Source organism: Narcine bancroftii, chromosome 12 (assembly GCF_036971445.1).
Source record: "Narcine bancroftii isolate sNarBan1 chromosome 12, sNarBan1.hap1, whole genome shotgun sequence".
NCBI lineage: Eukaryota > Metazoa > Chordata > Chondrichthyes > Torpediniformes > Narcinidae > Narcine > Narcine bancroftii.
The window spans coordinates 35,762,397-35,789,383 of record NC_091480.1 but is presented as its reverse complement, the minus strand read 5'-3'; the positions used below and the strand labels follow the sequence as shown (position 1 = coordinate 35,789,383).

The 26,987-nt window shown below is 42.3% G+C and overlaps 2 long non-coding RNA genes across 2 annotated transcripts in view; one reads left to right on the top strand and one right to left on the bottom strand.

Annotated features, from left to right (window-relative positions):
• The window catches only part of LOC138747604 (uncharacterized), a 45,984-nt gene extending 24,058 nt beyond the window's left edge, over positions 1–21,926 (top strand). Inside the window, exons 2-3 of the long non-coding RNA XR_011347573.1 lie at positions 18,671–18,727; positions 20,948–21,926. This is a non-coding gene — a long non-coding RNA (uncharacterized lncRNA). The remainder of the gene's footprint in view (positions 1–18,670; positions 18,728–20,947) is intronic.
• Positions 21,927–25,437: 3,511 nt separating this feature from the next.
• On the bottom strand, positions 25,438–26,781 carry LOC138747109 (uncharacterized). Its single transcript, XR_011347312.1, has 3 exons — positions 26,644–26,781; positions 26,343–26,531; positions 25,438–26,100 (listed from the first exon to the last, which is right to left on the bottom strand). It is a non-coding gene; the product is annotated as an uncharacterized lncRNA (long non-coding RNA).
• Positions 26,782–26,987: the final 206 nt, after the last annotated feature.

Genomic DNA, 26,987 nt, shown 5'->3' with positions numbered 1-26,987 from the left:
GAAAACGACGTCACGGTTCTTATGTTAAGCCTTGGATGGCAAATTAAATATTAAACAAATAGCTTAATGATGCTTAAAAGCTTAGTTCAAGGTTAGAAGTATGAATGCATGTACAATGGGCAGAACACAATCTGCAGGAAGAACTCAGTGGTGGGGAAACACCATGGAGGAAAATGGATAGCCAATGTTTCGAATGGAAACCTTGCTTCAACAGGCATGTTCTGTTTGACTAATTTACCAGGTGAAAACATAATGTAAATGTTTTGATTTTTAAGTATTACAGATTTTTAGATGCTGAAGTAAATGTTAATTGCTGTTGGCAATGACCTGCTTTCCAAAAGTCATGAATTTAAATGCCACGTTAAGTTGCAACGTTGTATTCAACTTCTCTGTGGGGTGGAACATGTAATAGAGTATTATTGTATCTCTTGGTATGTGGTGAGATTCGCGAAGTTCAATCACATCATTCAAGGAAGAAGTAGCTTTGTCCATTCTAACTGGATCTCACACAGAACTGCACAGTGGGCAATTACTGTCTCTGAAGCCATGAGGGGCCGCAAGTCACTGTGAGGTGCAGGTGATGAGAAGATCACTGGGGTTCCCCTTTCCTCTATTAACATCATTTGCCAGGAACTTTGCTTAAATAGAGCTCAAATAATTATTGAGGACCCTGTCTCTCTAGCACACAGTATCTTTAACACACTTCCATAAAGACAGAACAGGTCTTAGGGTAATCACGGGTGGCATAACTTGCTCAGCAGAGGGTCGGGGTGGTGCCTACCTGCCTACCATGAACCTCCTCCACCCCTCTGACGTAGCAGACTAGTGACGCTAGTGCTGCGGGTGGGGGCGGGAGGTCACAATACCTCATTGGGGGGGGGGGGGGGGAAATGCCCGTGAATGCATCCCCTGTATAAAGAAGGAGGTACAGGAGCATCACAATCAGGACTGCTCGCCTGGGAAATACTATCTTTCAGCAGTCTGTGCGATTGATGAACAGTGTCCTCTAACTGAGCAAATCATCCCAAAATATTTATGTATATTTATCGTAAATTATATCTTCATGTATATATGTTATTGTTATGTGCTGTGCATTGTGTGTGTATGTGTGCACTATGGTCTGGAGAAAGACTGAGTGTATATGTACAGTCAAATGATAATAAACATGAACGAGGTTGATCAATTCCAATGAGGTTGACTGAGCTGTGTGTGATATGTTGATGCTTCAGTCATTGGAATGATGTTTGTGAACAAACATGGAGTATAGACAAATGATTCCGGCAATTGCTGTGGGGAAAAATCACAGGTCGTGGCTCAATTCTTTTCCATCTTGTTGCAGGTTGATTCATTTGTTGCATGAAAATTATCATTTGATGTAACTGGATAGTTATACATAAAAGCATGTGCGCATAATTTAAAATAAAATTAAACTTAGACATGCAGCACGGAAACAGGCCATTTCAGACCACAAGTCTGTGCCACCAATTTATACCCAATTAACCTACAGCTTTGGTACGTTTCGAATGGTGGGAGGAAACCAGAGTCTCCGGGGAAAACCCACGCAGACACGGGGAGAACGTACCAACTCCTTATGGATTTGATCCACTATGCCAACCAAGCCACCCATATTAAGATATGCAGCAGGTTAACATGCCCTTTCGGTCTACAAGCCCATCCTGCCCAATTACTCCCAATTGACCCACAACCCCCAGTAAGTTTGATGGGTGGGAGGAAACCAGAGCCCCCCGGGGAAAACCCACGCAGACATGGAGAGAGCATACAAACTCCTTACAGATATCGGAAGATTCGAACCCTGTTCTCATACAGTTTGGTAACAGACCACAAGTCTGTGCCACCCAATTTAACCAATTAACCGATGCCCCTGGTATGCTTCAAAGAGTGGAAGGAAACTGGAACCCCCCAAGAAAAACCCATGCAGGCACAGGGAGAACATACAAACTCCTTACAGACAGCGTGGGATTCGAACTCAAGTCCCAACTGCTGCCACTCTACACCAACCATGCTGCCCTATTAAACTGAAAGATGTTTGATGATTCAGACTAAACACACACTGCTGGAGAAACATGGTGGGGGGGTTGGTGGTCAAGCAGCACCAGTGAAGGAAAAATAATTGCCACAGTTTCAAGCCAAAGCCCTTCACTGACAGTTCAACTGTTGGATTCAAACATGAACAGTGAAGATAACAACATCCAAAATTCAGATTCAGATTTCAGATTTATTGGCAGGGTACATACAATGCTGGGATTCTTTTTCCTGTGGGCAATGCAGAATGACGACTTATTGGTAGTGAAAATAAACTCTTCACAAATGTACACAAATAAAGAACTCGAAACAACTGACTGTGCAATGCAAAGAGGAAAAAAATAAACATACTGTATAATGCTGAAGTAAGAGTCCTTAAATGAGTCCTTGACTGAGTTTGTGATTGAGGAGTCTGATGGTGGAGGGGGAGCAGCTGCTCCTGGACCTGATGGTTCAAGCCTTGTGGCTCCTCTACCTCTGTCCTGATGGTAGTCACAAGAATTACACAAAATTACAGAGAAAGGGGGAGGTGAGGATGTGGAAGGATTTGAAGGAAAGAAGCAAAATATGGGCTCCCATGGGGCTACTAAGGAAGGGAGAGGAAGAATGAGTGTCGTTTACTTCTAACATTCTTTAATTGCCCCTCATTTGTGCTCACTCATTACCCATCAAACAGTTACAGACAAGTCACCGCTCTTTTTCTAGATAAACAACATAGTTAGGTCTCAGATTTATTGGCTTAGTCTCCCTTGGAGTGCAGTAGAAGCATTGTAACTGCCTTGCATCACATGCTAAGAAAGAGGCAATCAGCCCACAGTCCTGCCTTAATGAAAAATTGACAAGGATCAGTTGGAGCCAATCTGGCCCATCAAATCTGCACTGAGCAGTTATCCTGCCAGTTTCATTCAGTGCTATTTCCACCGTTCAGCAAATTATTCCCTGACGTGCCTATCCAAATTCGCTTCTGAAGCCGGCTCAAAACTGCCTGAAGGGGGTACCAGGTAACGAAACTGGGATGCGAGGGGGTGCCAAAGGCACTGAAGGGATCCTGACCGTGTCGGAAGTTGGGATTTGGAGCTCAGGTTGCCAGTGGTTTGGACTGGACTCCATGGTGCTGCGGAGGCTGCAGAAGCGCTGAAGACTAATCTACAGACTCTCGGTGACTCTGGGAGGGACTGCCCTTTGCTTCTCTTTCTCTGATTGTAAGAGGTACTTCAGGCAATGTCAGCTGATGGCGACAGCAGGCAACAGCAATTTCATGTAGTATGACAAGGACGATAAATGGAATCTTGAATCTTAATTCTGTTTCCTCATTCTTGGAAGCAATGATTTACAAATCCTATCCCCTCTCTGATAAAAAGGGCTTTTCCTAATTTTTTGACTCATGATCTTCTTCTATTCATAATTCCTGGTTCTTGAATCATCTGCCCATGGGAACATTGTCTATCCTCTCCAATGTTATGCACCTCAACTAAGAGTCCACTCCTTCAAGAGCATCACTCAAGCTTCTGTTGCCTGAGATTGCAGCTTCACTCCCTCCATTAACCCTTTCTGATCATTCTGGTGAATTGCAATTTGCCATGAGGTGGGGAATGGAATTCATCTCTACTCTGGATGTCCTTTGCTCTCAAGCCACATGGATGAGAAACCAAATGGTCACTAACACCAGATGAAAGCTCAGTGAGGGTAAATTATTATTGTAAAACGACATCAGCCCACATTGCTGTTCATCGACATCTCATCTTCCTAACCTTCACCCTTTCCTTGCTATTTGGAAAGGGGAATAAACATCACTAACTCACTTTAGTGCATTTGTTATATTGTCTTAAACCAATTCCACTTGCAAAGCTTCGAAGCAATGAAGCAAACAAAAAAAAAGTCAGGAAAGACCAGTGGGGTAAGGAGAAACCAGCCAGATATTAATTCAGAAAGTGGGAGAAATGAATTCCCCATAGATTTTTCTCTGGTTTGCTGCATTTTGTGTTTTACAACTACAGGGCAGCATGGTCAGTGCAATGCCTTTACAGCCCCAGCGATTGGGACTGAGGTTTAAATCCCGCGCTGTCTTTAAGGAGACTGGACGTTCTCCCCTGTGTCTGCGGGGGTTTTCCCTGGGGAATTTGGTTTCCTCCCACCATTCAAAACGTATCGGGAGTTGTAGATTAATCAGATGTAATTGGGCGGCACTGGGTGGTGGGCCGAAATGGCCTGTTACCGGGCTCTATGTCTGAAAAAATGAATATTCTGATACTTAACTGAAATGTTTTAAAAATTGAACGTTTGTCCGGATATTGTGGAATCATAATTAACAGTGGCAAACAGATGTTTTACAAATAAATTATAATTTTGGCCTTGGCATTTCAAAGGTGTACACAAGATTCTTTCACTTTGCCCTTTCTCTCTCACCACTTGCCGTACTTTTTCATTCATTCTTGTGACCTCAGTGATGCATCTTTCTTTAGTTTATGAAATGGTATATCCCCTTGGTTTTTCAGTGCCATTGACTTCAATACATTTGTGTAATTGAAGCAACCTACATAATTTTTTTTTCAAGGCTGCTCTTGGTGTGAAGTAACATTTAACTTTGAAGTTGTACATTTGGAATCAACATAAAAGCTCACTGAACCTTTCTGGATAATTTGATACCTGCCAATTAGTCTCACTTCTATTTGATGGATATGTATCAAACTCACATTTCCTGGCGAACAATCAGACTTTGCCTGGAATTGCATTGTGCATCATTACATTATTTTGTAATAATTTTTAACGATTATCCTTTCCTTGAACAATTCTATTTGCTTCCTAAGCGATTCTTGATCTAGAATATAACACATACAACATGACAGAATGCAAGAACAATCTTGTCCAGATGATAGATAATTAAACTGTCCACTTAAATAAATATTTTACAATTGTTGAATAACACATAACCAAGAGTGCACTTTGAGGCATTAATGCAATCAAATCACAGAAAAAAAAACAATTTGCTGGGAGAGAAAGAAGGGTCAATGTTTGGGGTTGGAAATCTTCAAAGATTCCAAATGGAAATAGCAACTAATTTTACTCCCACTGATGTTGTTTGACCTACTAAATTCCCCCAGCAAATTGTCCTTTGCTCCAGATTATAGCATTTGCAGTCTCTTGTATCTCCAATACAAGCAACGATTTCAGTTGATATCACAACCATAGAGGGCAAAGCTTACAAAACCTTTAGATTACATTGAGAAGGTTTATTCATTCCAAGGGAAGAGTTGCAATGGCGTCATTTGTAACCACTCCTTATCAGTGAAAACTGAGCAAGTAGAATGAGGAAGCGTACAGGAGGGAGATAGATCAGCTCATTGAATGGTGTAACGACAGCAACCTTGCGCTCAACGTTAGCAAAGCCAAGGAGATGATTGTGGAATTCAGGGGAACATGACCCAGTGCTCATCGAGGGCTCAGTAGTGGAGAGGGTCAAGAACTTCAAATTCCTGGTTGCCAACGTTTCCAAGGATCTGACGTGGAGTCTCCATGTTGATGTAATCCCAAAGAAGGCCCGCCTGTGGCTATACTTTGTGAGGTGTCTGAGGAAATTTGGTATGTCACTGAAAACTCTCAAAAACCTTTACTGGTGTACCGTGGAGAATATTCTGGCTGGTTGCATCACTGCCTGGTATGGAGGCGCCAACTCTCAAGGTAGGAATAAACTCCAGAGGGTTGTTTACTCGGCCTGTGACATCACAGGCAGCAGATTTCACTCCATCGAGGACATCTACATGAGTTGGTGTCTTAATAAAGCAATCTCTATCCTCAAAGGCCTCCACCACCCAGGCCATGCCCTCTTCACTCTGCTACCATCGTGAAAAAAGAGTCTTTTTGCCTAAAGACGAGCAACCAGCGGCAGAAGGGCAGCTTTCTCCCCACTGCCATCAGATTCCTGAATAATTAATGAACCAAAGACACTGCCTCACTTTTAGTGCACTTTGATTGTTATTTACAGTAATGTTGTGAGATGGTTATAATATGAATGTTTGCACTGTGATGCTACCACAAAACAGCGAATTTCATGATTTGTTCATGATAATAGATTCTGATCCTGATATATTGGCCACCAATGTACCACAGTGTTGAGGATGAACTCACATCTCTGAATAGGTAATCCAGATTGCAGTGTGAATTTACCACGGCCCTTGAAGGCCAAGGTCTAACGATCTATGTGGGAGTAATTTTGAATGTGTGAACGACATGACATGATATTCCCTCAGACCTTGAGAGCAACTAGTGTAGAAATTACAGAGGCCCCTGGCAGAAATATTTAAAATAGCCTTAGCCATGAATGAGGTTCCAGAGGATTGGAGGGTAGCTCATGTTGTTTAAAAAAGGCTCCAAAAGAAAACCATGAAATTGCAGGCCGGTGAGCCTGACATCAGAAGTGGGTAATTTATTGGAGGGTGTTCCGAGAGATCGGATATACAAGTATTTGGGCAGTCAAAGCCTGATTAACGATAGTCAGCATGGCCTTGTGCGTGGGAGGTTGTGTCTATGATGTTTTTTGAGGAGGTTTCCAAGAAAGTAGATGAAGGAAAGGCTGTGGATGTTGTCTACATGGACTTTAGTAAGTCCTTTGACAAGGTCCCAGGTGGGAAGTTAGTTCAGATGGTTCAGACACTAGGTATCTATAGAGAGGTTGTAAAATGGATTTGAAATTGGCTGAATGGAATGATTGCTTCTCAGACTGGAGGTCTGTGACTAGGGGTATGCCACAGGGATTGGTGCTGGGACCATTGTTGTTTGTTGTCTATATAAATGATCTGGATGATAATGTAGTAAATTGGTTCAGCAAGTTGGCTGATGACCTTAAGAATGGAGGTGTTGTGGACAGTGAGTAAGGTTTTCAAAGCTGGACCAAATGTAAAAATGGGCAAGAAAATGGCAGATGGAATTCAATGCAGGCAAGTGTGAGGTATTGCAGTTTGGAAGGACAAGCCGAGGTAGGATGTACATAGTAAATGGTAGGGTGTTGAGTAGTGTAGAATTACAAAGGGATCTAGTAATACAGATACATCATTCCATGAAAGTGGTGCCACAGGTAGACAGGGTTGTAAAGAAAGCATTTGGCATCTTGGCCTTCATAAATCAAAGTATTGAGTATAGAAGTTGGGATGCTATGGTGAGGTTGTATAAGACATTGGTGAGGCCAAATATGGAATATTGTGTGCAGTTTTGGTTGCCAAACTACAGAAAGGATATCAGTAAGATCGAAAGAGTGCACAGAAGATTTACTAGGATATTGCTGGGTCTTCAGAGTTGAGTTATAGGAAAAGATTAAACAGGTTAGGACTTTGTTGCTTAGAGCGTAGAAGAATGAAGAGAGATTTGATAGAGGTTTACAAAATTATGAAGGGTATAGACAGAGTAAAAGCGAGTAGGCTCTTTCCACAGATTAGGAGAGATAAATATGAGAGGATGTGGCTTTAAAATGAAAGTTAAAAGGCTGAGGGGGAACATTGGGGGAACTTCTTCACTCAGACAGTGGTGGGAGTTTGGAATGAGCTGCCATCTGATGTGGCAAATGTGGGCTCACTCTTAAGTTTTAATAATAAATTGGATAGATATGGATGGGAGTGGTGTGGAGGGTTATGGAATGGGTACAGGTCAGTGGGACTAGAGGAATGATGTTTTGGCACAGACTAGAAGAGCCAAATGGCCTGTTTTCTATGCTGTAGTTTTCTATGGTTTCTATGGAATGCTCTTCCAGGTGACTGTCTTGTGTCTGTGGAACACCAGACAGGTTATGAAAGCAATGGACATGGGAGAGATTAGAGGTGGTGGACTGGGGTTGATTGGGATGTCAACAAAATTGGTTTTGAGATGGTTATGGAAAACAGGCTTGGGTGTCACATCAGGACTTTGAAAGGCCATAAATATTGGAGGAATCACAGATATGATCGTTTAATTGGGACAACGTGATGCCTCATGAAGGCTTTCTAGATTCTTCTAATTTTCCATCATTTCCTTGAACACAGCATTGAAATCTGATCCAGGTGAAGCCAGTGAGGACAGTGGATGATGGGCACAACTATGAAGGGAGTGCATTGGTGGAAAAATGGTCATTGTGGAATGATCGTGAAGTGTCAGTCGTCATTTATCTTTAGTGTGGAGGCAGAATTAGCACATCATTCCAGCATCTGCAGTCTTTCAGATGTCAGTTTCCAGGGATCTCTTTAAAGGCTCTTGTCTGCATCTGATGTCAGCAAATGCCAAGCAGTTTTGGGGATGGGCCTGTGGCAAGGGATAGGTCCTCATTCTGCATTATTGGCCTTGGAATAGTACAGCATCCCCTAATTAGAATGGAGATCTGCTCAGTGGAGTAAAAATGGAAAGGCAGAGTTCTTTTTAAATTTTTCTTTGGCTTGGCTTCGCGGACGAAGATTTATGGAGGGGGTAAAAAGTCCACGACAGCTGCAGGCTCGTTTGTGGCTGACAAGTCCGATGCGGGACAGGCAGACACGATTGCAGCGGTTGCAGGGGAAAATTGGTTGGTTGGGGTTGGGTGTTGGGTTTTTCCTCCTTTGCCTTTTGTCAGTGAGGTGGGCTCTGCGGTCTTCTTCAAAGGAGGTTGCTGCCCGCCAAACTGTGAGGCGCCAAGATGCACGGTTTGAGGCGATATCAGCCCACTGGCGGTGGTCAATGTGGCAGGCACCAAGAGATTTCTTTAGGCAATCCTTGTACCTTTTCTTTGGTGCACCTCTGTCACGGTGGCCAGTGGAGAGCTCGCCATATAACACGATCTTGGGAAGGCGATGGTCCTCCATTCTGGAGACGTGACCCATCCAGTGCATACCCACACTCTTTTTAAATAGTGCTAGACAAAAAGATGTTGATGCTTGGAGTATCCTTCATGAATAACTTCGGGGAAGATGTGGTATGTTTGGTTTTAGGCATCTTGCTTGCAGTAATACTGGGCTCTATCTGGATTTGTCCTCTGTCCAAAAGGAAATATGTGCATTTAATTGAAGGAATGAAGCAAAACTCACTACATTGACCCCTGATATGGCAATTTTATCTTCTGTGGAGAGATTAAGCAGACTGGGTTTTACGATCTCTGAAGTTTGGAAGAATAAGAAATTCCATTGTCAGGATACAAAATTCTTACTGTGCTTGACAGGGTAGGTACTGAATGGGAAAATACAATTCGAGTCTCAAAATCACTGTTAGCGAAGCGGTTAGTACAACACTGTTACAGCACCAGTAATCGGGACAGGGATTCGAATCCCGCGCTGTCTGTACGGAATTTGTTTGTTGTCCCCGTATCCTCCGGTTTCCTCCAGCCGTTCAAAATGTTCCAGAGATTGTCGGTTAATTCGGTGGAATGGGCTCATGGGCCAAAATGGCCTGTTGCCAGGCTGTATGTCTAAATTTAATAATGAAAAAAAATTAATAAACAGCCATAGATGACAAAGATGAGAAGATTTTTTTTTGTTTGAAGAATCTTTTGAATTCACCATCCAAGACTCAGCAGCTGAGTGAGACTGAAATCAATATGCTTTTAGGTGCTGTGGGAATCAAGGGATTTGCAGGTTAGTGGACCCTGGATAGTTTTATTTTTGGACCAGGGGCAGGACTGAACCTACAGCGGGAGAGAGAGGATCGTGTGCTGCTCTGAAGCACTGAAGTAGCGTTGGGAAAACTGACAGCTACGTGGGAAGCACTGAAGCAGTGCTGGGAGAAATGACAGTTTGCAGAGAGCGCGCCTGCTGTGGTCAACCTCTCTGCACCAATCAGGAGAGCTGAAGGCACGTACTGGGGCAGTTGAAGAGCCCAGTGCGCTGAGTTTTGAGCAGGATAGTCGGTTGGTCGGAGGGATAGTCAGACGGTCTGTGTTGTGTGGGTGCTCACCTGGCAGCTTCAGCAAACAAGAGGCTGAGTTGCTTTGTTCACGGGTGCTAGCATTGCCATCTGTAACTGTCTGTCAGTGGGCTCACCCAGTAGTTTCACTGGGAGAAAGAAGACTGAGCTACTTTGTCCGCAGGTGCCAGCACTGTTGTCCTGACAGCAGTTTGTGCCACTCATCAGAGTGTGTGTGTGTGTGTGTGTGTGTGTGTGTGTGTGTGTGCGTGCGTGTGTGTGTGTGTGTGTCCGCCCAACCTGGGGTTCCCCAGTTCTCTTCCAAGAGGAGGGCTTTGTGTGATAAGAATCTCTTGACAACGCAAGACAGGGTGTTTAGAGGGAAAGACTTGGGTGACAGAAGGTCACTTGTAACCCTAAGGTGGGCTTAGGAGGTGTGAACCTTGTGTAGTGACTAGGATTCCGGTTTAAAGAAATTGAAGGTGGTCGTTTCCACATTCAAAACTTAGGAAAGTCTTAATTCTGCAGTGATCCATAAGTCGACAGTGATCACAGCCACCTCTCTCCATGTCCAATTAAAAGTCCAGTGTGCAACTAAACCAAGAATCCCAAGCCTGGAGACCAGACACTGGGAGCTGTTCCCTTTTGACTAACGGACTTGATGAGACTGACTTGAAGTTTTGTTTTGGGAGTTTGCTTTTGGGGCATTTTGGGCGTGGACTGTAATGGTCTGGGTTTTTTTCCACATATAAGTCATAGAGGCTTATGTCCGGGTGTTTGGTTTAGAGTTAATTCTATTATTGACAATTGTTAATAAATTTTTGAGTTAAATTTAACCCATTTGCTTTTGCATCTCCTAATTACTGCTGGCGAGGCCTAACAGAGGAAATTGTCACTTAACCATGGTTTTATTGAATTGTGGTGTTGGCACAAATTGGTGTTCTGACCACACCAGCTTCTGATTCTTATGTTCTTATATTCTTATAATTGGCACAGCAGTTAGCACAATGCCTTCACAGCACAGGGATCAGGACTTGGGTTTGAATCCCACCTGTTACCGTGCTGTAATCTAAAATTTAAAATTTAAAATTCCTTTGGAAAAGTTCTCTGTATGTGAAACCTGCATTGAAAAAATTGCACCTAATCTTCACTAACAAAGATTTCACAACTGCTCATTTAATGAGTCTTTCTGTTTGTCATGTGACTAGATCAAAATAATCATCATCTTTTAATGCCAGAAGCTAGTCTTCAAAGGTTAACCTCTACTTCTCCTAGTTAAAATATAAATGTGTGCCAAATGTCTTTGACACCAGCAATTATATTTAAATTCATAATTTTCGACAAGGTAGCTTTAGAGATATCATTCAATATATCCCCTCATGGAAAATTAAAACATGTGCCGATGGTACGCGCTATTAAACAAAGGTTCCACAAAATAAAACATTCCAGGAGAGAAGCAGCGTATTAATAGATCGATCACAATTTCTGTCATTATTGTGCAAATAGGAAAAAAGACTATCATAATAGCTGAAAATGTTCAAAGTTCAAATGTTTTCATTAAAATGAAAATTCTCAATGAATCTGCTTAATTTTACAAGACCCAAACTTTCTTGTATCACCTTGAAGGCAAATTTCTGCGTTTTTACCAGCATTTTTACTTCTGTGTTTCACTTCAATATAAAATCTAAGAAAAGGAAACTTGCCAAAAGGCATCCATAAAATGTTCTTTATCGACTATAGTTGGACCATCCCCTCAAAACTGATGAGCAAACTCCAAGATACCCCTTTGAGGATCCTGGATTTCCTCACCAACAGATCCCAATCAGTGTGGATTGGCAAGAATATCTCCTCCACAATCCCTATCAGCACCAGAGGGATGCGTAAATAGGCCCCTGCTCTACTTGCTTAATACCTACGACTGTGTGACTCGGCGTTACACCAACACACCATTTACAAATTTGCTGGGGATTCAACAGTAGTGGGCTATATGAAAAGGGGCGATGAGTCAGCATGCAGGAGGGAGATTGAAAACTCAGCAGAATGGTGCACTAACAACCTCCCACTCAATGGCACCAAAACCAAGGAGGTGATTGTAGATTTTAGGAAGGGAAAATTAGATGTATGATCCAATGATCATTAGGGGATCAGAGGTGGAGAGGGTGAACTTAAATTACTCTGAGTCACCATTTCAGAGTCAGATTTTAGGAAGGGAAAATTAGGTGTACGATCTAGTGATCCAGGTGGAGAGGGTGAGCAAATTTAAATTACCATGAGTCACCCTTTTGCAGGACCTTTCCTGGACCCAGAAGTGAAAGATGAAAGTTGGTAGATGCTGTGATCATAGTAAAAACACAGATATGCTTGAAGAACTCAATAGAGAAGGCAAACTGACCTTTCCAGCCAGAGTCCTTCTTCAAGGTCTCATTCCTCGAGCATTTTTTGTGCTTTTACTTTCCTAGATCCAACCTACTAATGTCTTCATGAAGAAAGCACGTCAGGGCTTCTACTTCCTCGGGAGTTTGTGGAGGTACGCTATTATATTGGGAACCTTGGCAAACTTCTACAGTTGTGCAGAGGAAAATGACCCAGGGGCACTATGGCCTGGCATGGAGGCCACCAATACCTCTGAAGCCCTGCAAAAGGTAGTGGACACATCCCAGTACATCACAGGCAAAACTCTCCTCACCCTCTACAGGGAATGCTGCTGTCAGAGAGCAGCATCAATCATCGATGGTCCTCACCACCCAGCACGTGCTGTCACTGATGTCAGGGAAAAGATATAAACGCCACAGGTTCAGGATCAGTTTCTACCCTTCCACCATCAGAGTCCCAAACAAGAGACTCAATCAGAGACTCTTTTAAGAACTCCTACTTTGCACATTATTTATTACTGAATATTTATTTTTCCTGTATTTGCAGTCATTTTGTTTACATTTCTCTCTTTTGTATACGTATCTTTTTCCACGATCGGCAAGTAGAATTTCTGCTGCCCACAGGAACAAAGAATCTCAGGGTTGTATGTGATGTCGTGTATGTACGCTGGCAATAAATCTGAGCTTTGTACTTCAATTTTGTACAAAATGACAATGACTGGGGCAGCTTCAAAATCCTTGGCAGTATACGAGGCTGCAGACATTATAACCTGGAGAGGGGGGCGGGGGGGGGGGGGGGGAACTGCTGGAGGAACTCAGAGGGCCAAGCATCAACTGTGGAGGCAGGGACACGAGCAACGTTTTGGGCTGAGATCCTGCATTAGATGAAAATTCTTTTCAGTTTACATTTTTAAATATAAACTAATTTTTAAAATTAGACATGCAGCACGGTAACAAGCCCTTCCGGCCCGTGCCACCCAAATACACCAATCATCTGACAAATGCCATACATTTTTGGAGGGTGATAGAAACCAGAGGACCCCACACAGACACTGGGATAATGTCTATGCAGGCAGCACTGGTGCTGTAATAGCCTTGCACTAATTGCTAAGCTAACTGTACTGCCTTTGGTCTGAATATAGAGCAGAATGAGCCCAAACCCCTTTTTGAAAGCTAACAATTGTGGTTAATGCCATCAAGGTGCACAGAGCACACTCTTTCAACACTAATCTTGTGCAACGATCTGGATTTGTGTCGTGCTAAAAAACCATGCTTTTGTGGCGGGCTGCGACCGTCGCCGCGGGCCGACGCAGAAGGCGCCGTTCGAACAGGCGGCACACGGCCCGTTCCCATAGGCCGCTGCAGAACAAGCTCTGCCAGCCAGTCGCCAGTGACGGAGCATGAAAGGACCAATCAGTGCCCGGGGCGGCACAAGCCGCACCCGCCGGTGCGCTGCAGCACAACCGGCCGATCCAGCCAATCCAGTGGGGCGTGAGGACACCAGTCAGAGTCTGAAGGGCCACGGGTTCGCATGGCAGCCAGTGTCTGCCTCACTATATAAAAGAGATCAGTGTCAACTGCACTCCTCGTTAAGTGTGTTGTATTTCTGAGCTCGAACCTTGAGACATGCCGCACTTGCAATATTCACATGCAGATTCCAGTTCATTCATTCCCAAGAGCAAAAGGGTCAGCAGGCCACCTGTGAATGCTTAGACTTCAAGTGACAAGAAAATAATGTGTTTGAGACTGCAATGTCAGGAAAATCGCTGAAAAAAATTAGCCTAATTACTGCTTGTATGGTCTTTCACACTGGGCACCTTTTTAGACTGCAAGTACCTGAGTGCAACAGTCCCAGGGATTGGACGTGCAGTAGGATGGATGACCGTCAGTTAATTTTTCCAGTACGATTTACATTGCAGGCTTCCTCCAAAAAGATGTAGGGTCCTGCAGGATAAATCGCGGTGCAGGAATTGACCGAAAATTCCTGCACATTCCTTTTTAGACTGCCCCATGCAGTGGCAAAATTCCTTGATTGTGCCCCAGTCCAAAAACAATAACTACAATAGAACTTCAACTGATGTCAAATATTTACACCTCCTTCACTCTTCTGCTGTTGAAGAGTAACTGGCATCTAAATCCAAGGGAGGGATATCACTTGCTTGTTAATGATCTGTGGTTCCGGAATTTTTTTTAGCTTGAAATGGTATTGAATACCATGTTTAAGACATTCAGTCACTATCCCATTTGGTTGGTTTCATGGGTGTTTGGGCGAGGGGTGGGGGGGGTGCAATATCGTGAGGTGAAATTTAGAGATACTGGGCAGTATCTCTAAATAAAAAATCAAAAACAAATTGCAGATGCTGGAAGTCTAAAATAAAATTAGATAGTTCAAGGAATAATCAGCAAGTCAGGGCGCATCTGTGAGCAGAGAGTTAATAATTCAGGTCGAAGACCTTTTGTCAGAATTGGGAAGGGTGTGGGGTGGGAGGAATGGGAGATGTCTCTGACAGTGTAAAACCAGTGTTACTGTGGGGAAATCACCACAAGTCTCTCTGTCATTGAGTGAACTGGAGTAATTCGAGAGTGAGGACATATATAGTTTTTAGACTGCAGGCATGTAACAGCACAATCAAGGAATTTTACCGCTACACAGCCAGTCTAAAAAGGAAAATGCGGGAGTTTTGAGTCAATGCCTTCCCCGCGATTTATCCTGTAGGACCCACCCCCCCCCGCAAATTTTTGGAGGAAGCCAGCAGCGTAAATCACATGGGAAATATTCGTTGTTGGTCACCCACTCCAATACAAGTCCAACCTCTGGGACAGTTCCACTCAGGGACTTGCAGTCTAAAAAGATGTCCACAACGACCACACAAGCAGTAAGTATGTTCATTTTTTTCAGTGATTTTCCCGACATTGCAGTCTAAAAAACATTATTGCCTATTTCCGTGCTGTAATGTTCCATGGCTCTAAAAGCTGTTGCAAATTATTGCTTCTAATATTTGTTGGAAACAATTCCCATGGTCAAATCTGAAAATAACCGTGCTTCATTAAAAACTTGGGAACCTTCCTGTCGCCTGCAATGGTTAAATCCAGTTTATTACAAATCATGGGTCCAGTCCACATGATTTTAAATCCAATGTTAAGTAAATCTTCAGAGACAAAACAAAATAAACTGCTGGATGAACTCAAGGTGTCAAGGTATCTGTGGGGGAAAATAATTGTCAAGAGAGAATGTGTTCCATGGATATAAGTGGCAGAGAGTAGAACTGACGTTATTGCTCTGAGTTGACATCACCTCGATCAGTTGAACATAGTAAGAGATTTGAAACTTTGTCAAATGCCATCAAGTACCAACAACAAAATTGAAAAACCAAAGCAATTATATTACCTTATTTTTAACCATTTTTTGTATATTTTTCATGCAAGGCAGTACAGTTGATGTAGTGATTAGGGGCAATGCCTTTACAGCGCCAGCGGTCGGGACCAAGGTTCAAATCCCATGCTGTCTGTAAGGAGTTTTTGCCTTCTCCCTGTGTCTATGTGGGTTTTTCCCCCGGGGGCGCCGGTTTCCTTCCACCATTTTAAATGTACTGGGGGTGTAGGTTAATCAGGTGTAATTGGACAGGAAATGCTTGTGAGTCAAAATGGCCTGTTGCTGTGTGGCATGTCTAAATCTGAATTTTAAAAAAATAATTATTCCATGAGAAATCTACATCTTATTTGGCTGCTTGTTCCTTCGAAATATGTATTCATAGGTATTCAATTCCCATACAAAAAAAAAGACTCAAGGCTTTTAAATCTTAGCCTTTCAGAATACTCAATCATTCTTCATTTTAACATCTTAAATATCTCTTCTGTATAAGTCCTTAAAGCACAATCTGCATTTGTGATTTTTCACTTTTCAATAAATACATCAGACTCTTGTTAATGAGCCATTACAGCACTGAACACGATCACGCTTTCAATTTTGAGGGACTTTGACTGGTTTGTCCCTTTTGTTCCTCCTTGGTACTAAATTCCACAGATATTAGTTAATGTTTTTTTCCCTGATGTAACTTGCTGGACATGTGACACATCATGCCTTTAATTTGCAAGTTAGTGAGGCATCCCACCATGTAGGAGATTACAACATTAAACGATTCTGTGTGGTAATTCATAAGAAGCTTCTATCTAATTAATCATTGCCAATAGTCAAATTTAATATAATCAAATAAGAGTTTAATAGCCTCATCCATCTGCAAGTGTTCCTAATTATTTTCACTGTTCACACAGTGGAGTTTCAAGCTGAAAAAAAGGAACAAACGTTCTGCCTTGAACAGTCTCAGGTCTGGAAAACATAGATGAGGTCAGCCACTAGTACAACAAAAACATGTCTAAATATGAGGGCCGGCAAGAAATTAACTCTCTCCATGTCTTTAATTTTTTTTTACATTTTTAAAGCATTATTTGACGTACAGCATAGAAGTAACAGGCTCTACCGGCCTACAAGCCCGTGTTGCCCAAATACATCCAAGTGACCAATTAACCTACTAACCCGTATGTCTTTGGAATGTAGGAGAAAACTTGGGAAAAACTCACATAGACATGAGGAGAACATACAAACTCCTTACAGATAGTGCCAGATTTGAACCCGAGTTGCTGAAGCAGTAATATTGCTGTGCTAACCACTACACTAACGGTACCGCTCACTACACTAACCGTGTCACCCATTAGACTCTCCGTGCTGCCCATTACACTAAACGTGCTGCCCTCTCCACTAACCATACCCCCACTAAACTAGCTGTGCTCCCACTATACTAACCAATTCCACCCATTACACTAATCATTTTTCCCCCTACACTAACCGTTCTGCCCCTACACTAACCGTTCTACCTCCTACACTAACCATTCTGTCCCTACACTAACCGTTCTGCCCCTACACTAACCATTCTGTCCCTACACTAACCGTTCTGCCCCTACACTAACTGTTCTGTCCCTGCACTAACCATTCTGTCCCTACACTAACCATTCTGTCCCTACACTAACTATTCTGTCCCTACACTAACCATTCTGTCCCTACACTAACCGTTCTGCCCCTACACTAACCATTCTGTCCCTACACTAACCATTTTGTCCCTACACTAACCATTCTATCCCTACACCAACCGTTCTGCCCCTACACTAACCATTCTGCCCCTACACTAACCATTCTGTCCCTACACTAACCATTCTGTCCCTACACCAACCATTCTGCCCCTACACTAACCATTCTGTCCCTACACTAACCATTCTGCACCTACACTAACCGTTCTGCCCCTACACTAACCGTTCTACCCCTACACTAACCGTTCTGTCCCTACACGAACCATTCTGCCCCTACACTAACCGTACCACCCACTACACTAACCATGCGGCCTTCTGTCCACTCCTTCAACAGACCAATATTTGAAATTGATTCCCACCTCCCCCCGTTTGAGAAGGGACAGTGACCATGGCTACAGTCCAATGAGGGCCTCTGTGTCTGAAGAACACCCGGGCTGTTGGTGACTTGCAGCATGGAACCCAAGCTGAGGGCTGCTGGCGACTGTGGTCAAAGGACTCGCATCAGGTTATGGACTGCTGGACATTGGTTTGGGACTGACTGAAGGGGCACCAGGGTATTGAAACCAGGATGCAACAGGGTGCCAATGGCGCTGAAGGTTTCCTGATCATGCCAGAGGTGTGGACATGGAGTTCAGGATGCTGGTGGTTTGGACGGAAGTCTGTGTGGCTGCCGAGATTGCTGGAGGCGAATCCATGGACGCTCAGTGACTCTGAAGGAACTTCCTTTTACTTCTCTTTCCCTGACTGTACACCGAGCAATTTCTGCTCATGTCAAATCGTTGTTTGCTTTACGGCAGATTAAAGTCAATGTCGTGTAATATTATTAGATGACAATAAAATAATCTTGATTTTTGATGCTCTCCAAAACTTCTACGTTAGTATCACAGTCACTTGTGATCACTCTTGCCCATTAAGAGAAGAATAGTTTTGGTGATGCTAACTTTTCCATTTCAAGCCAGTCTAAGTTATTCACAGGGATGTGCTCTATATAGAAAAGCTGTTTGGCTGGATATATAAAAAAACCATTTTCACTGTTGTCCTTATAGTTTATTTACACTGCTTACAGAGAATTAGCAATGACTGTCAAATGAAATTGAAACAACCTCTTTAAGGCAAACCTTTCAAAGGGATTTGCTTCACCCCCTGTTCTACAGATTATGAAATCACTGCTGAAGCCAATGTGGATTTTACAGACTTTGCCTCAAGTTGTTAACCTGTTTTTCTTACTTTCCATGTTCTAACAAGGGAACTTCATCCTGAAGTATTAACTTTGTTTCTGTTTCCAAAACATGCTGACTACCCTGATCAGTGTTTTACACTTTTTTTTTTGGTCTTTATTTCAGGTTTCTGGCATCTGCAGTTTTTCTTCTCGCCCAACTTCTGCTCAACCCGGGGCTGAGGTTTGTTTCAAATATCATCAGGTGTTTCTCTGTGCCTTTCAAATCAACAGGATTGATATCTCGGCCATTGTATAAGCCATAGGCCCATCTGAAAAGGAAGGCCGCAAAACAGGTCAGCCTGTGTTGTTAAGGGGTCGTCACACAGGAAGCCAAACGACAAAGACTCCCCTATCAGTGCTTACACAGGGCTCTGCAGTCTGCCATGTTTTACCTTAATGAGGGGCAGGTACTGCAGGTCAACATTGAGTGCTTTTTGAATTTTCTGACCTCAGGCTATAGAAAGCACTTTACACCCACACAAACCATTTGTTGCAAAAAAAGATAAACATGAGCTTGGAATATACATTGACAGGGATTCAAAGCACATTTTCTTCTTTATTAAAACACCTTCAGGAAATGGCAGTCTAACTGTTTTTGGCAGGGAGTCTGCCGAACAATAGGAGGGTTTCTGCTAGTTTGTCTGAAGCGATTTCCAAAAATGAGATTAAAGAAAATGAATGTGAATTAGTGAAACTTGAACAGATCAAACTGCTGTCACGCAGCTCAATATCCAAGTTAGCTGAGCTGTTGTGCTCCCAGCACCTAAAGGTACAGCAGTGGTAGAGCAGTTAAATTACTAGGTCTAACTGAATTCAAATCCCATCGCAGCTTCTGTGGAATTCAAATTGAGTTAATCATCTGGAATTAGAGCAGACAGGGTAAGACGCTAAGTCTTCTTAGTCATGATGGAGCCACATAAAAGCCTGCATGAGCTAGAATCTGGAGCAATAAAACAACCTGACCTCCCAACGTGTAAGTGCCACATCATAAAGGATTCTTATTATCTTGGTCACATCCTCTTCTCACTGGTACCTGCACCCAAAAAGTGCAGATGTTCCGCACCAATTACGTTCAAGAACATCCCACCCCCCCCCCCCCCCCCACTAACTATCTATCATTTCAGATTTATTTTTCCTTCAGGTGACGCAGAATTGCCCACTTGATCTTGATCCTGCGCTATCCTAACCCTAACTACTCTAGGACCATCAAAAGATATGTCTGCAGCATTACACACGTTTTCTTGCATTGACTGCAACTGTGAATATTTATTGATGTATTCTTTTATATGATCTATTTTCCTGTCTTGGCATTTGGGGGCAATTTAATTTACACGATTGTAGTTCAAATCCTGCGCTGTCTGTAAGGAGTTGGTACATTCTCCCCGTGTCTGCGTGGGCTTTCCCCGGGGGCTCTTTCCCCACCATTCGAAACGCATTGGAGGTGTAGGTTAATTGGATGTAAGTTGAGAGCGACGGACTCGTGGGTTGAAATGGCCGGTTACTGTGCTGCTTGTATAAATTTAATTTTTTTTTAATAGTTGACATATCTTACATAATTGTGTAGCTGTAGGAAGAATTTCAGTGCATTTGTATATTATGCTCATGCGTAAGATAATAAACTCTCGTCATCATCTGGAATGATCAAAAAAGCATTTTAGTTCACGACTAACTTGTAGGAAGGAGATTTTGCTTTATGTGACCCCTGTGTGATTGACTGTTAAATGCTCCCTGAAGTTGGTTTGTCAGCCAATCTGTTGTATCATTCTTTTAGGGACATGTAATGTATGTGATCTTTACAGCAATGCTCAGATCCTGAAAATGATGGCATAATGGATTGTCTCTTGGTCAAAATCCAATAATCATTTTTAAACTTTTCCTAAATTGAGACAAATCAACTCCATTGAGATTTGAATCATTATTAATTGATGCATCAATTTAATCCATCAAGTTCTCAGAGTTGGGGCGGATATTAAGAGTACCTGTATATATTTTAAAGTTTGTCAGTACTGTACGATGTGCTCAATCCTATAACTGGGGACATTATGCGGGTATCACCTCCAGATTAAGATGGCATTGCAAACAAAGCAGATTGAACCACAGCATACGTCCCCAAGATTCGCAGACCGTCATTATTCCTGACATGCACACACCCAAAATGATTGCTCAGATTCATACGTCACTCTGTAAACCACCAAAAAAAAGCCTGAAAATTTCCATGTTTGTTTATGAATTTCTCATATTTAGCAGTGTGGTAGAAAAATTAAGCAAGACTTGCATGTCTGAGAAGCATCACCTCACATTTACAGCGTTAACTTCAGTCTGTCATATTTTTGCCCATTCCATGATCATATTGTTTCCAATTTGTCAGTATGTCTCCCATTTTTGTATTGTGTAAATACAGACACTACTCGGAGGAGCACCAGAGCTGCAGGTGTTGGAATCTTGAGTGGACAAAGGATCAAAACCTGAAATGTTGACTGACCGTCTCTACCCATGGTTGCTGTCTGGCTGACTATGGTCTTCCAGTAACACTTTGACTACTCTCTTTAGTCCTGTAACCAATTATTAATGGCTGTACCCTTACCTTTGAGAGATGTCATCATCCGAGACTGCTTGCTCCAACTCCCTATAAACAGCCTTGCCAGAGATTCACTATGTTGTTTCATTGTATGTAAAACTATTTTCAGTCATTGAGACCAGGAAGTTAGAATAAATACTATATTGTACAAGCAGTTTTGTTACAATAGTAATAAATTCTGGCAAGTGTTGATGTTGATAGAGACACATTGTGACGGTGAGCTTACTACAAACTCAAACAATCAATAATACATTCTGACAGCCAGCAAAGCATTATTGCCAACTTGTTAAGAGGAAGGAGGTTAATTTAGGTTCAATTGATCAAAATGCCTCATAAAAGGAGGCATTGATACTGATAATACCATATTCTATGGTGATCTGTCATTTACCAACAATGTGTAATGCTGCAGATACAGCAGAACAGGAAACAGATGTTTGCTTATTAGAGGCATGCAGTGAGTCTCCGCTAATTTATTGTGTCTCTATACACCAGCACAAGGCCGATACTGTTAGTTGGGGGCTCTGTTCCCTCAGTACTGTGCCAAATCTACAGATCATATGCACAGCACAATTAATTTCATTTCACTTTGCAACCCGGATCCAACAAAACATTTTTCAGTTGTGCTGCCATTTTTAATACAGAAATGTAATACGTAAATCTGCTTCATATGGTTGTCATCCATATAAGATTCCTCTGGGCATTGTACTGATAAGATTGCTTATATATAATATAAAATAATCAAATGCACGTGCCTTTTGGTGCATTCAGCTTGGTCTTTGATTCACTGTGTTCCACAGTTTCAAGAGTCTTCTACCTTTAAATCTGTGTTCTGCCATACAAACCAAAGAGGGATTAAAATATTTTTAAAATTACACGGTAGATGGAAAGCTCCATCATCATTTTTCAATGTCTCATCCACTCTGGATTGGTTACAACCTCTAGCAACCCAATATTTGATTTTAGAATTACAGTATCTTTCAAGTGGTTTTGCGAAGATATCCGAAAGAGTTACTATTATTATTAGTGCCGAGGGGAAGGAATTGTCCGCTTCGATTCAAGTGTTAGGGGAGTTTTAAAAAAACTCAGCAGGTTGCAGCTGACTCCGAATCCATCTCGGGTCCTTACAGAATTGGCTCATTTCAGTGAGGAAGGCACTGACGGTTCTGAAGCATCCTTGAGGTTGGCCCACTTGACTCCTTTCAATCAAGTGGTCCTTCTGTGCAGCTGTTCAGTGAAGTAAGGCATTGATTTTCAGAATACTGCAATATTTAGCAACTGTGAAAAGAAGCCACTGCAACATCAAGCAGTGAATGGCTGGGAAATTAGGGCCCTATCTATCAATTTACTTTGACAATAGGTCATTGTGGATATTAAGTGATTGCAATATCAAGTACTCTGATATAATTCATAATGGTATCAGGTCGCGGTATATTAAGTCCACCTGTATATCAGTTCAGTGAGCTATCAGTTCATTAGTATGAATCTACAATATCAGGCCACAATGGAGTCAGGCAGTGCAATTTAATTCATTGTCATATAAGATCATGCATTGCTATTAGGTTGCAATGACATCAGGCCATTGCAAGCTCACCATGATATCAGGCCCAACAACCCCTCTCCTTAGTCATACTGATACACTTGCAATTGCAAGCCAATGCAACATTAGATCTCGCCAAAATCATCAACTTGTGAGATCGATACATAGTTAGTTCTCAGTAGCAGCTGTCCATTGCAATAACAGTCTATGTCACATGATCAGATCATAACATTTAGCCTTTGCGGTGTTAGATCACTGCAACAGTGGGTGACTACAATATCAGGTGAACGTTGTCAGGCTAACTGGGGATATTAGGCATGATGGTGGCGATATCAGGTCACAAGTTTGTTAGGTCACTACAAGATTATGTCGCTATGGCGTAGTTCATAGTGATATCAGTTTATTGTAATGAGATGCAAGGTTATGATGAGATCAGACAGTATCCGGTCATTATGTCACCAGGTCAGTGCAATATCAAATTATTGTGGGAGTCACTTCATAATGGAAGCAGGCATTGGTCTTCCTCACTGGAGAGGACATGGGCTCATTAAAGAATTCAGGCTGATACCTTTGGTTATCAGTTTGTCCAGAGCTATCAAAGACAACTATAATTATGTAGCAAAATTGCAGGCTCTGGGCAGCAGGAGCTTGTCTTTCTTGGGCATTGATTCAGTAAATGAAGATGAGAGCCATTATTTGGCCTCGAAATGACAAAGCTTAGAGTTAGGCAATCAAATTTCCTGAATGGATGAACTAGAATTTACAGGCACATTTGCCTTGAGATTCATCACCTGTCAAAAGCATGAATACACTAGACGATTGGATGATGAGGGGTTATCAGTGATGAGGAGTAATATGATTTGTGACTTGAAGTGAAATGTTGTGGGGGCTGGTGTTGAGAGATGGGGAAGGGAGAGTGAGGGAGATATAGGGAAGGAGGTCGGGGGTGGGGGGTGGGGGGAGTGCTCTCCAGTTAGAAAATTGAAGGGTGAAGTTGATGGGTGGAAGTGAGAGGATAATTACTGGCTGAGAGATGGGGAGATGATTAGGTTGAAGTCTCTGGGGACAACCTTTGGGTGCGATGAAGGGAAGGTGTTGGTGCAGATTACCATAGTGGGCAGTCAAACAGGTGATATTTAAGGAATTGACAGGGCACTGAAGGGTCATAATTACCTCAATTGGGGGATGGAGGTGGGATTTGGATAAGTATGAGAAAAGAATTTACCTCAAGCTACAGTATTCTTTAATCTTGAATGTGCAATATTATTTGAGCAAATGGTGTAACACTGTGTTCAATGCTGACTGATGACACTACACGTGCCCAGCGAATGTATATGGCACTTATCCAAAGTATATCTGGTTTGAGCATAGGCGGAAGCTGGATTGCCCCTGATTTAACCTTCCATGTGTTTCCACACTGTATGGTTATCTAGCTTTCATCTTATCGCATGCATATCATCTGTGGCAAATGCTCACTGATCTCTCTACATTCTCGTTACTCTTTGAGGAAAAGAGCAGTTAAATTATATGTGAGACTTAATCCTGAAATGTTAAATCATATTAAATTCAAGTATTTCCACAATCAACTAAAAATATTTTTGCATGAGGGAAAATGACACAACTCCAAATCCAATCAAATTCAGATTGCCTTGATAGTAGGCCATCATTCAGTGCTACCTTCCCATTGTATATTTCATTTCATGTGATCTGTTCTTGTTAGTTCTAAGTTGACAAGATTATATTAATGATATCAACCAGACTTGAACATTGTCAGGCTAACTGGGGATATTAGGCATGATGGTGGCGATATCAGGTCACATGTTTGTTAGGTCACTACAAGATTATGTCACTATGGCGTAGTTCATAGTGTTATCAGTTTATTGTAATGAGATACAAGGTTATGATGAGATCAGACAGTATCCGGTCATTACGTCCTGTTGGGCCCCCTGTGAAGGTTATTAGTGAACCAGTATTTGTGTAACAATCCATAATTGGACACCACCTAGTATCCTGGTGCTAACTTACAAATAACTAAGTTTGTTGCATTGAGCTTCCCAGTAGGTTTGGAGTTAGGTGGCAAGATCTCCCTATCAGTGGCAAGTCACCTGAGATTGCTTGTCACCTGCCTCAAAGTCCAGACTTACCTGGGGCAAATGCTACCCTCAGCTTGGAAGACTGTTTCTAGCTGCTTTGTGGGACATAGTGCCATACAGTTCCTGTCCAAGCAAAACTGGCAGGCCTTGCTTCCAGATTTCGTTTGAGTCTGGCCCAATCAAAAGCTGTTAAAAGTTCTTTAGTGCTCTGGTTTCTTCCAAGACATACAAGGTTTGTAAGTTAATTGGTCACATGGGTGTATTTGGGTGGTGCAGGATTGTGGGCCAGAAGGACCTTTTCCCATGCTGCATCTCTGAATTATGAGCAGTCCAGTTAGCACAAATATTACAGCGCCAACGACCCGGATTCAAATCCAGCACTGTCTGTAAGGAGTTTGTACATTTTCCCCGTGTCTGCATGGGTTTCCTCTGGAAGCTCCAGTTTCCTCCCACCCTTCAAAACGTACAGGGATATTGGAGTATTTGGGTGGTCCAGGCTTATGGGATGGAAGGACCTGTTACTGTCCTGTACAGGTATTCCTCAGCTTACGACGGGGCTTGTTCCGGCAGAAAAAGTAATCGGGATAAGAAAGAATAACACACCTACCATTTTTTATAATTAAATTTTGAATACCTTTATTCCACACTGAAAAATAAAACATTAACGTACACAGATGAGAGCACATGGGCACGAGCAATGTTTGAAGCATTGAATTAAAATTAATTGCTGGACAGTGGGGATGGTAAGGTAACAGGGTCATCAATTTAATTATCTTCTGATGATGCTCATAGAACTGCTTGTCATCGACACTTGATGCGGGCACTGGGGCATCGGCACTTGTTGATGTTTTAATGGGCATAGTCTTCTCCAGGAAGATATAATTTTTGACTGAACAGATTGTTTCTTCTTTTCATTGTAAAATTCTCTATAGCAAACAAGAGCATCCTGTATCTGTCTGTCAGCTCTTGCAAATCTCTTATAATTGCCGCCCATTCCTTCTTACATCCAAGCTCCACTATCGATAGTTACAAGCGCCTCAGCCAGTTTCTTTGTTGTGAACTTTATTGGTGCCTCTACAACCTCTGCTTTTCCTCTTTTTCTTCTCACCAGAAGCAAGAGACATACATGGGTGTTTAGTAAACATGATGGGTTGTTTACAATACACTCCTTTGCAAGATCACTTGCGAAACTGCGAGCCATCGTCCACCATCGCGTGAGTGTAGCGTACTGCATATCGCAAGTGCAGAACAGATCAGAATTTGAAATTGAAAGTATGAATTCAAACCATCGTAACTTCGAAAAATTGTTAAATCGGACCATCGTAAGTAGGGGTGAACCTGTATGTCTAAAAAAATTTAAAGTACATGAAAAAATCATTATCTTGTAAAAAGAAATTGTAAATACTAGGAGCCGATTGGAAATATTAAATATATTTAAATTGACCCAATTAAATCATGTATTATGCACCCCTTAGCAACTCTACCACTGAATCATTGAGCCTGCTAAATTTGGTACAAATTCAATGAGCAGATTTTTCGTCTAACAGCTGGGAGCTCTGCAGAAATTTGCACATTACATCTCTTTTACCTGCGTAAAGGCTGGAGACTCCACAAGGACTGAGATTGCTAATCAGTTGAACAAAGTACTTTGCTTCCATCTTCACTTGAAGATCACAGTTCTCCATCCAGTCACACCTCTTCAGAACAGAATGACATCTGTTCAATGGTAGGCTGAGATATAAACTCTTGGCTTTTGCTTAAGGAGACAAATGGCTTGCTGGGTTTTGTGAGAGAGGATTTGAGAACAAAGTTATATGTCTTAGAATTTTTCTGAGCCTCCCCTGGAGTACCTTTGTGGCCACTGTAAGAACCATAGGCTCATTACTCACCTGTTGTGGGCATTGGCAGTATCCACCGGGATCTGTAGGCCTCTACCTGTCGGCACATGTGCTAGAACTGGCACCATTTATGGAGCCAGAGAGTAGCAGCAAATGTGTGGTCGGCTCGGCCCCGGCAGCGTAGCAGTTGGGCCTTGGGTCAGAGTTCAACACAAAGGAGCATGCGCAGGAGTCATGCGCACATTTAAAATGAGGTTCTACAGCCAGCATCGGCAGTTGGAAACTAGAAGGAGGGCAAGTTAAGGGTTGACAATTTCTGTTCACCACTTTCAGAATCGTTAAGTATCATTTGAACATCGTTTACTTTTATATGAATGTTTTGCTGTTAAGAATCT